Source organism: Beta vulgaris, chromosome 9 (genome assembly GCF_026745355.1).
Source record: "Beta vulgaris subsp. vulgaris cultivar EL10 chromosome 9, EL10.2, whole genome shotgun sequence".
Taxonomy (NCBI): domain Eukaryota; kingdom Viridiplantae; phylum Streptophyta; class Magnoliopsida; order Caryophyllales; family Amaranthaceae; genus Beta; species Beta vulgaris.
In genome coordinates this window covers 27,279,633-27,289,721 of record NC_079210.1, presented here as the reverse complement: position 1 = coordinate 27,289,721, position 10,089 = coordinate 27,279,633, and positions in this window count along the sequence as shown.

Sequence of the window (10,089 nt, the reverse complement as noted above, 5' to 3'; positions counted from 1 at the left end):
AAATGAGTTGCTTGAAATTAAGGAAGCCACACATAGAAGAATGTCAGTCATCTGCGCATCAAACCTATTGTTGATCTCTTGGAGAAGAAAGTCAATAGTTGCATAAATATTTCACCATGATAACGATGAAAATTTTAGACCATTGGTGCCTTACGCTTGGACTTTCCTTCCAAAGTAAATCTTTCATTCATATTAGAAACATAAATTTAATGCACTTCGCAAAATGAAGAAACTTATCTAATAGAGACTCCCATCCATCATCTCTCCTGGTTTGTAATTGTTTCTTAGCTTGGTCAATAATATTTAGAATATCTTGGTCTTTGCGCTACAATGCCATAGACAAATCGTCATTTTTAATTCCCAATAGCAAGAACATGAGATATAAAAGGAAAACAAAATCAAAAGATTCAACCAACTTTTTCATTATTCGTGCTTCACCCCTATGTTCAGACTCTATGCCTTCTCGTCAATATATACTCAAGGGTATCTATTAATGAAGAGAAAATGACAAGTAAACTACTGAGAGTTTTATAATGAGAACTCCATTGCGTGTCAGCACACCTTTGTAGACTTGTTTCTTGATGTAGACCTCTTCTGCTTTGAAATGCACCACTGTATATAATATATTTCACTTCATTTCGCTATTGACACGAAGTACATCACGACGCCTATAATGTGCTCCAACAATATTCAACAATCGTAATACTAGACTAAAAAATAAAACAATATCACCTTGTTTTGATGACATTGTTATAAGTGTTAACTGGAGTTGGTGTGTAAAATAATGGATGATAAAATGCTGATGTATTTTCTTTTAAAACCAATGTTTTCAATCCATTAAACTCGCCTTGCATATTAGTGGCTCCATTATGACCTTGCGCACAAATTCTTAGTACAATCAAGCCATTTATGACAAGATAAAACCAATGGGCAATGGATGCCTTCAGTGTCAAAGTAAGATATCAAAAATGTAACTGTCAATCGATAAAAAGCTAAGCATGAACAATATTAGTCGGAATCTCAGGGGAGATCAGTAGCAAATTTTTGGAATAATTTCAAGAACAACTTTATCAATATCTAAATTATTTTTTGCTAGAAATTTCAAAAGTTCAATGAAATTACCTTAAATTTTTGAATCTATGGACTCGTTATTCCCTCTAAAGGCTAAACCCATTCGCAAAAACCATTTTATACATTCGACTGTAGCTTCTAAGCGATTGCAATAATCCGCCTTCTCCTTATCACTAAAACATTGAATATGTCGTTGATAAAGTTTCTTACATAGTGTATGTATGATTATGAGAACTACCATATTTACCCACATGGATATCCAATCTTTCTTTTTTTATTCCAAGATGACCACCCAACAATAACAAAAGCATCATCTCCCCCTTTTTGAGAATAATCAGACTTAAACAAATAGCAATATTAACAATAAGTTGTTGGAAGATTTATACATAAATGGACTTAAGTGTACAAGGCAATGAAACAACATTGGATACCTTGTGTTCTTGGATGCTCTTAGTTGATTATGAGGGATGTTTCTAGTCATTATTGATTTAACATTAATCTTGATAGTTAAGTGTAGTATGTTACATAGGGTTCAATACTCATTAACATGCTAATGAATTAAGATTTTAATGAGTTCTTCAATGGTGTTTCATCACTCCTTTGTGCCTATGGCATCCTAGGTTGATGGCTATAAATAGGCCATTGTAGTTCACTTGTGAAAAGGAAGAAAAAAGTGTTAAGTGTTCTCTCCTGTAAATACTTGCTTGCTCTTTGAATTTCTAGCTAATTTTCATAGAGTGTAAATCACAATCCAAAACACAAAGTCCTTTAGAATTCACTTGGATTGATCATATAAGTGAATTACAACTCCATTGTATCTCATTAGTTATTTCGTGGTAACTTGGTGTTCCTAGTGGGGCGAAATTAAACTAATAGGAAAGCGTAGATTCCGTTCCTTGGAGTGATAAATCCGGTTCTCTCATTGATCACATCTAACAATCTATTAGTTTAATTTTCTTTTGGATATGTTTTCACCTCTCAAGGATATGGGTCTTGAATTTCCAAGAGTTGGATATGGTTTCTTCTACGTACTATGGTTAGTATTTGTTAAAGGTAAAATGCATGTCTATTCATAATTGTTTTAGATGGCAGATAATGTCGGGTTATCAGACTTCCTTGATATTCATGAACCTACTTACGATCAACTCACTCTCGAGTTCTTGAGTACGTTGAACGTAAGTAATGTGACAGGTGCTCCAACTATTCAATTTCGCATGTTTAATCAAGCTAGAGCACTGTCTTTTGACGAATTTTGTGAGGCGTTTGGGATGGACCCTCGAGCCCCCTGCGATGCCCCTTTGGGCATCATCTGGCAGGGATACAATGAGCAAGAGTGGTGGGCAAAGATCACCAACGGTACGACTTCGTTTCGAACGAACTCGTCCAAAGCGTCGGAGATCATCCACCTTGCTCTCCGATACTTCCATAGGATGTTGGTTTACACCATCTTTCCTAAACAGGAAGTCGGGCAGTTGCGGAAGGACGAGCTGCTGGTTCTCTGGTTGGCCACTGACGGGGCTCACCATAGAGCCCGCATTAACTTTGCTGCTCTCCTCCTCAACCGACTGCAGGAAATTCGGGGGGGGTACAACGGTGACTGGGGAGATTCTTTGTGGTGGCATGGTCACCCGGCTAGCATCTTACCTTGACTTGACCGATGACTTGGCTCGCTTGGAAGCCAGCATGCCTACTGTTGGCCAGTCCAACAGATTGGATGGTGCCAGCTTGCAGCAGATGAAATTTCTGCGCAATTATAAAAAGGAAAACTGCATCTGGCTTGTGGGGGGGCGACCTTACTGTCATATAGGGCCCGACTTCGTTTGGGACCTCCCAGCTAACGTCGAAAACCGTTGGCGGGTTCCCCCTCGCCATGACATCCCACGGGCTATCCCGAGCCCATGCCTATGGAGATCGATCCCCGCGTTCCGAGAGGTCCGAGGCCCGACCACCGCATTCCTGAGAGTGAGGTGGCCGGAGCTTCTTCCTCTCAATCCTTCGACATGGGCTCTGTCATGGCAGCCATAGCACAGATGCAGGCCTCTCAGGAGGCCAATCACCATGCGGTTACGGCTACTCTTGCCGGTATCCGCACCGACCTGGACCATGTGTCTAGGGTGGCTTGGCGCACTCACCTCGCCAATGTCCACTCCGGACATGAGCCTCCCTTCCCTAACCATCCCCACTACCCCCTTCTTTCGACCCTCGAGAAGGGCCATTTGAGGAGCCTTCATTCCGTCCTTACCCCCACTACCCATCCTACTATGATGGGTCCTCTGGTGGGTATTTCCCCCTTACCCCCCTCCCGATGGGGGGATGGTGGGAACTATTAGGAGCTTTCCATAACCCCCTCCCTCTCCCTCCTTTTGCAACTCCGAGCGCGGAGTTTTGCTTAAGCTTGGGGGACTTGCTTGTATGTCTATATCTTAGGGAGTTTCGGGGTCGTAGACGGTTAGAATTAGGGGTCTCATTGGTTTTCGGTTGTTATTGGTGATTGTTTCTGTTGTGGTATTGACATCCTCCACCCCTGCTGACTTCTCTTCACCTGTACAGCTGTGCTTTGGTAGTTTCTTTTTGTCATATTCTTTTGACTTGCTTATTTTTATAAAAAAAAAAAAAAAAAAAAATTCTGCATTTAGGATAGCTTGGTTGCATGCATGATTTGTGGCTAAAGAGTTCATGACTTGATTGGAAGACCTTCCTTATATTAGACTTGATGATTTTGGAAGCCCTGTTGTGACTTTAGGCGTCTTTTGAAACCAATAACTTTTGGTAGAGTCTCTTTGAAATTAGGCGAGTTGGATGAATGGATTGCCTTGCCCCTTGTGCGATGAATCCCGAAGGAGGGCCAAGAACCTCGTAAGACTCACCTCACCATTGATCGCCTAACTTGTGACTTGCATTTTAGCTCCCCAAGATTACATAAGACGAGCCTCTAGGAGAATGATTTAGGGCGTTTCTTTTGCTAGTAATAGGAGCTACAGAGCCAAAAGCTTGAATACCCGCATAATATTCGCTTCTCAACCCATCTGAGCCTTTCTATCCTATTTTTGCTTAACCCACATAATGAGTCATGGCCAAACTTTCCCCAAAGTGGAGTACATGTGTAGTTTTTGTTGAGTTAAGTGGTTTTGATATTAAGTCTTGGTTGAAAGAGAGTTAATGTGCTTGTATGATGGTAAAAGTTGAAAAATTTTGTGAAAAAGAAAGACAAAAGAAATAAAAGAAAGAAAGTTCTTATTGTTTGATTTGGTTTATTATTGAAAATGAAAAGAAAGAAAGATCAAATTGATGAGAAAAGGAAAAAGTTCACAAAGTGAAAAAGAAACAAGTGAAATTCAAGGATATGTGTGAGAGTTCTTTAATTGAGAATAGTGTTAGGACTAGCTTGGGGGAGTATTTACCCCTAGTTTGTACTCCACTTACCCTTTTTGCACCACATTCCTAGAATATGATCCACACCCCTAACCTAACCCGTTACAACCTTAACAAAGCCCTTTTGACTTCTAGATTGGACTTGATCTATTTAGTAGTGGCGGGTGAGATTTTGTGCAAGTCATGATGAGGGTCATCAAAACATGGTAGAGGCGAGCAATTATGGTTGAGCATCCCTAGGGAGGAGTCAAACTTGGGTCTTGGAAGTGGAGAAGAGTGAGAAATCATTCTTGGAAAGCTTTCTTTCAAAAAGACTCGGTTGATCGGTGGATTGAGACCTTAGAGTCACTCTTGTGCTTCCTAATCATCTTCCCTCTTGTGTTTGGTTGGTCTCCTAAATCTTGATATGAACTCATTTAGCTTGCATGTCATGTTTGTAACCTTGCATTTAGAGCATATAGGTTAGGTTGTTGCATGTTTCCCTTTTCTTTTTATTTCTCTTTTTCTTTTTCTCTCTTCACTCTCATTCTTGGTTTACTTGAGGACAAGCAAAACGCTAAGCTTGGGGAGTTTGATAAGTGCGTTTCTAACGCACTTTATGACCTTCTTTTGGCTTGTTTTAGCTCCCTTTTCCTCCTTTTCTTCCTTCTTTCTCCTCACTTTTCCCTTCTATTTCATTCACGTGATCATACTTGGTCATAGTGACATTTTGCTAGATTTTCGATCTATTTCGATCGAATTTCTAGCACATATGCTTTCACCATGTTTGTTCGTGTTTCTATTGCAGGTATTGCCCTCTTCGGGGTCGAGAAATGCGAGACATGGCATAAGGGATCGAGCTAGAGGCTGAAAGGTAGCCTGAGGTGCGCTTGGTATGCCCCGCACACGATGGTGCGCCCGCACAAGCCACTGGTGCGCCCGCACCATCGACCAATTCTGGAGCACAAAACAGACTACATAGGTGCGCCCGCACCTTACATTTGGTGCGCCCGCACCTTCATCTGGCGCGCCCGCACCTTCATCTGGTGCGCCCGCACCTTCATCTGGTGCGCCCGCACCTTCATCTGGTGCGCTCGCACCATTTGACGAAGAGAGTTCCACCCTGAGGCAGAAGACTCAGGTGCGCCCGCACCTGAAGTCTGGTGCGCCCGCACCTGAGCAAGGTGCGCCCGCACCTCACGATCCGGAAAAAAACAATCGATCATTAAACCCTCTTTTCGAGAGGAGTTGGGGACTTACGCTTTATTCTATCTTTCACACAACTTTTTAGGGTTTTGTATTAGAGAGAAAACACTGGAGTTTTCATTGGTAATTGAGATTAGAGATCATAGTTTTGTGATTCGATTTACATTCAAGGTACTTTTTATTCAATTCAATTCAAAGTTTTCAGTTTTTATTTCATTCTCTTGGTTTTGTTTATGTTCTCATATTATTTAAGATCTTCATTCTCTTAGTTTAATAATTGCGATTTCTATTAGTTTAATAATTTCTTAATCATGTTTAACCTTAGATTAGTCATAGATTCATTGTTTAATTGCTTTAACTCCATGATTAGTGAGTAGTTTCATAATCTAGGGTTAGGGTGAAAGTATGAATTAGGGTTTAAATATGATGTTGATGTGATTGTGATTATTAGAGAAAATTATGCATTGATCTTGGTGTTTTGAGACCTTAGGATAGATATTGATCACACTATACTTTGGTATTTTGATTTCAAACGTTCTTAAACCGGATTTTGAACTCTTTTATCATCCCCAAGAATCAACTTAATTTCCATACCAAGATATTGGTGGAAATTAAGGGGATCCTTCATTAGGGGTTTTCCAAACTTATCGAATCTCTTAATCAATTAACTAAAGACCATTCGAGAGAGGATTTAGTTGATAGATTAAGCGATTACTCTTGAGGACCATTCGAGAGAGGACTCAAGTATTTTAGAGGAAACTAAACTTGCATAATCGTCTTTGTTGCTTCACAATCGCATTAACAATCATCATCCGTTCTTATTCATACTAGTAGCCTTAACTCTAGTGTCTTTATTTGATATTTAAACTCGTGATTTTTGCTTGTTCTAGCTGATAGATAGTCTTAATTGTTACCAAACATATTTCAAACCCCAAATTACCTTTCAATTAGGTAGTCTAGACTGGATAGACTCTAATCAATCCCATTTTCCCTGTGGATCGACCCTTAACTTGCCCTTACTATTTCCTTAGTAGTTGCTTGTTAGGATTATAAATATTGTTTGGGAAGCGGTTCTTAGTGCCTGAAAGACACACTAAAAACCTCTTATCATACGTATTCATGTCATATGTATGATGATCAATTTAATTATTGATGTGGTTTTATGGTTTAATAGAACTATATGCATTTATTAACAATGTTCTATGATATATGGTTTTATTCAATTATGATAATTATCTAAGATTATTATGAGTACTTTTCTTGGTAAAGATAGTATGTTTGTTGTGATGTTTACTTTCACAATCATTTTCGAGATATGGTCTCATGATAAATCAAAAGTATAAGTGTTTATATATCAAATTTGGTAACATATGGTCATATGGTAAAATTTGTATATATATGGGAGGAGAAATCTTATACTTGGATATTGATTTATGAAATGTATTTTTATGCATATAAATTAAGCTTTTATACTTGGGATAAGTATAAAGAAAGATAATTATTTAATTTATTATCTTTGACTCAATTTATTTAAGTGACATGTCTTGATTGAAAATGAAAATATATGGCTTTTGGTATAAGAAGGATTATATATTTTGATACAAGTTAAGTCATGGATTAAGGAATTGGTATTTTTTACTAGAAGATGATATTTCATGGAGGTTTATTCTTTATGAAAATGTTGTTTCTTTGTGGAGGAGATTTATTCTTCATTAAGGAGGTGTTTCTTCTTGGATGTGTAATTCCTTGGAAATCCAAGAATTAGTTTGTGGAGCATTTTCAAGTACTATAATAATTGTCATGTAAATTAAATAGATTGAGTGATATTCATTTGATATGTGAAGTGATTTTGTGGCTAGTCCATGTATCATATCACTAGTTACTGTGATATACTTCTATTTTATTAATGGGGTATACTATCATGTTTATATTGTAAATCATAGCAAATGGAAATGCGACACTATTATATGCTTGATTTTTTTTCTGTCAAAAAATATATGCTTGATTTTATAATATAACATGGAGTCGCAATCTTGAGCTTTATACGGTTCATTTTAACTTGGAAAAATCTTTGGCCAAAGTGTTGTCAAGTTAAAATAGTATAAAAATTGTAAAGGGGTGGAAAGCCCAACTTAAATTACTAGTAAAGAAAACTCGATTCAACGTTTAGTACAACGCTAAATCTTGAATTCAATGAGAATCCAACTTTACTTACTAATTTGGAGCACTAAATTAGCAAATCATCCCGAGGTTAGTGCTCAATATTGCAATGAAGGAGGTTGAAATTTTATTTCTTAATAGACTTTTGGAGGATGCTCATATTGCAAGAGTGATTATTCTATAAAGTCTACCTATATGAGTAAGAAGTTTGGCCGCTTCACCAAGTTAGGGGCTTAACTTGGAAAACTCATGAATGGATATGGACACCATGGCGTCAAAGGTGTAGAGGGTTAAGGGAATTTTTGTTAGTACTTGTGTATATTGTATCTGCGATAATTCGTGGTGATTGTTTGATTCAAAGCTTAGTCTAACATAACAATTGGAGTTATCGTAAAGTGTACATATACTAAGTAGGAATTCAATCTTTATGACATTTCTATTTATGCACAAGTATGTTGTTTTGTGAATAATTTTGTGCAAGTCGTTAGCCATTTATATTATAAATGGGAGGAGGATTGTTGGAACATTTATACATAAATGGACTAAAGTGTACAAGGCAATGAAGCAACATTGGATACCTTGTGTTCTTGGATGCTCTTAGTTGATTATGAGAGATGTTTCTAGTCATTGAATTAGCATTAATCTTGATGGTTAAGTGTAGGATGTTACATAGGGTTTAATACTCATTAACATGCTAATGAATTAAGATTTTAATGAGTTCTTCAATGGTGTTTCATCACTCCTTTGTGACTAATGGAATCCTAGGTTGATGGCTATAAATAGGCCATTGTAGTTCACTTGTGAAAAGGAAGAAAAAAGTGTTAAGTGTTCACTCCTGTAAACACTTGCTTGCTCTTTGAATTTCTAGCTAATTTTCATAGAGTGTAAATCACAATCCAAAACACAAAGTCCTTTAGAATTCACTTTGATTGATCATATAAGTGAATTATAACTCCATTGTATCTCATTAGTTATTTCGTGGTAACCCGGTGATCCTAGTGGGGCGAAATTAAACTAATAGGAAAGCGTAGATTCCGTTCCTTGGAGTGATATATCTAGTTCTCTCATTGATCACATCTAACATAAGCTGCATATTCACAATACTGTATTCCAATCAATCACCGTAATTAGCATATCAATCTAGATTAAAACGACATTTTAATCCCCCAATAATTCTTTGAGGAAAATCATGTGTTACGAGGCTGAAAAGGTTCTTGCAAAACATAATATTTCCTCATCTCAATCTGATATTTTATATGCTAATTAGTAATTTTGTTCCTTAAGCCTAGATCAGCAGGGAGGGTGCTTAAATCAACACGCTTATACTTAGATGGGTGTTTAGATATGTGCGGTAATCTACTTGCATCATTCTGATCTTCACTTTCTATCTCTGCATCATGATGTGTTTTGTCTCAGTTGGGTTGTTTGATTTAAAATAATTAAGTAACGTATTCCCAGGACGTTTTGACATCTACATTAGTAATTAATGTATATAATTAAAAAATATAAATTGGCATAAATAATATACAATTTCAATTGTTAGACTATATTTAATTACCGTAAAAAGTAAATACTCACCACATAAGAAAAGTATCTAAACTATGAATTGAAACTACAACATGATAATTTAATATATAGAATGATAGAGCTTATAAGAAACTAAATAATTTTATACTATATTCATCATTTATTTAGATTTTTGTATGAAAAAAGTTATCTTTTAAAAATAAATAGTGTTTTTTTACCTTTTACCCTATCGAATTCGTCAAATATTGAAATTGTTGGGAAATGGTATACTTTGTTCTCCAAACTTCGACTCTCTAGCTTGCTTGGTAATTTTTTATTAAAAAGCACAACCAATTATATAATGGCAATTTGTTACGGTGATGTTGTGACGGCTGTGTGACGTGACAGATGAAGAATTGGTTTTTGGGTAAAAATGACACAGACTTGTAGTACATTAAAGTGAAGCAAACTGATTTTAATTTATTTGTTTTTTTTAGTTTACCTTTACCAAATAGAGTAAGGAGATACCTCTTACCTTTTTTTCACCGGAAAAAGATGAAAAAGCCACAGACTTCGTCCACTTGGAATGAGAAAACTGGTTTTATTGAACTAGGAAACTAGAGTACTCCCTCCGTTTCCTAAAGATCTTCCTTCTTTCCGTTTAAGTGTGTTTCCAAAAGATCTTCTTTCTTTCCGGTTAAGTGTGTTTCCAAAAGATCTTGCCTCTTTTACTTTATTCCTTATTTGGAATTTTTTTCCCTTTTTACCCTCTCACCCTATCATATGGTCCACCAT